The sequence below is a fragment of the Nannospalax galili genome, unplaced genomic scaffold, assembly GCF_000622305.1.
Source record: "Nannospalax galili isolate Female #2095 unplaced genomic scaffold, S.galili_v1.0 scaffold1191, whole genome shotgun sequence".
Classification (NCBI taxonomy): domain Eukaryota; kingdom Metazoa; phylum Chordata; class Mammalia; order Rodentia; family Spalacidae; genus Nannospalax; species Nannospalax galili.
In genome coordinates this window covers 2,463,116-2,464,976 of record NW_008330570.1, presented here as the reverse complement: position 1 = coordinate 2,464,976, position 1,861 = coordinate 2,463,116, and the positions used below count along the sequence as shown (strand labels likewise).

Here is a 1,861-nt window from a genome sequence, read left to right as displayed (position 1 = left end):
TATTTTAGTCATAGTAGTGCACAAGGCAGCAACTTAACACACCCGTGAATCCAAAACTGCACAGAGGAAACTGTGCTTCTGCCTGCAAAATCTGGCCAGAAGCCAGAGCTCAGGCATCTCCCAGCCCAGCAACCTGGGTCTCCAACACAGCTTTGCCATCTGAACCACTAGTCTGCATTCTAGTGAAACAGTTAAATTTGGTTTTACATATCTGGGAGGATGTCATACATCTGCATGTGAATTAGAAAAGACTGTACTTGAAATCAAAGAACAATCCGTAGGGGAAAGCTGGTGCTTGCTGGTGACTTGTGAGCGTACTTTGCACTGGCTTCCTGAAGGAGTGCTCAGCACTTCTCAGGAAGGTGAGTGTCAAGCCCTCTTCTGGCTGGCCAGCTGGCTACAGGTTAGCAGTGGAGCCTTGAGAAAGCACGGAAATGAGAGGGAGCTTGTAGAGGGCTAAGTGGAGAAATGTGCCTGAGACATTTCTTCAAAAATCAAAATCCATGATGTGTAAGAATATGAAAAGCTCCTACACCTTAAAGCAGGCACTAGACAGTTCCTGGACTGATTCAGTGGCCACTGTCATCACCACACTGGCCTTGTTGAATCCCTCTCTAACACTCTGCCCGAAACTGAAGACAGTGGTCCCCAAGAGGTAACAAGTATTGCCACCCCAAAGAGAAGAAAAAATCTAGGCACAGACTCCAAGAGAGGAATGTCCAAAAAAACCAATGGCAGGCAAGATATGGCAGGCAGACATTGTCTAGGTGCCCTCATAACGCCAGGCATGGTGTTCAGGGCTGGTCATGCAGGAAAGAAACAAGGAGCTAAGGCAGTTGTGTAGGCAATAACCCATTCTTTACGATTCTTCAGGCTCTCTCAGGGCTGCCAAGAATCATCACCTACCCAACTACAGGGACAGCAATCAACACTGACAAACTTCTGAGACCTGAGCAAATCTCAAGCTCACCAATCTCCTTATTCACATGTTCAACATGTGCATATCCAATACCAAGGTCCTAAGAAATTCATCCATTACCCCTCCTCAAGTACTTTTAACTGCTATTTGTAATTCTGGTCCTATAAGCCCTTCTTTCTCCCTTCCCTGTTTGAGCTGGGTGGCTTCAGGACTCATGAACACAGTTCTGTAAAACCACAGAGCACATGTGCTCGCTTCGGTAGCACATATACTAAAATTGGAACGATACAGAGAAGATTAGCATGGCCCCTGCACAAGGATGACATGCAAATTCGTGAAGTGTTCCATATTAAAAAAAAAAAAACCCACAGAGCACAGAGCAGCCAACTCTTCCAGAGCTAATAGTCGAGCCTTCACAGAGGTAACATAACATCCAGTCCTAAAGGTCGAGTAGGAGGTTTTTTTCATGCAGAACAATGAGAGAGGCAGATCCCAGATGAAGGACAGGATGATTTGTAATACAACAGAGCAGAGAGATGTGTTAGCAAGCTAGGACCCAGCTCTAAAGTCCTCACATGCTGCCCTAGGCCAGCGCAGAGAATGTCCCTACACTGAGGGACTCCTGACTAGAATAGATTTCTTTTGGCCCATAACAAGGTTGGAATGTGTTTGGTTCCTCTGTAAATTCACTTGTAAACATCTGATTTCACATCACTTTTGATCTAAACAGGCACAAAAATAATCCCCAAATATGACACACCCAGAACTTTCAGCCAACTTCAAATCTGTGAGCTGTTCTTACAAATACAAAAAGTGTCTTGGTCATTTTCCACCAACCCAGCTGTAGCACTTTTAATGTTTACAATCCTGTGTCACCCTGGGTCTGAGATGTTCTTCCAATTAAACCCTGGTTACACTTCTCTTTCCAAGTGCGAAAGAATC

At 45.0% G+C, this 1,861-nt stretch overlaps 1 non-coding gene across 1 annotated transcript; it reads left to right on the top strand.

The window, feature by feature from the left end:
* The first annotated feature begins 1,166 nt into the window (after positions 1-1,166).
* On the top strand, positions 1,167-1,273 carry LOC115066937. Its single transcript, XR_003846376.1, has one exon. It is a non-coding gene; the product is annotated as a U6 spliceosomal RNA (small nuclear RNA).
* The last annotated feature ends 588 nt before the right edge of the window (positions 1,274-1,861 follow it).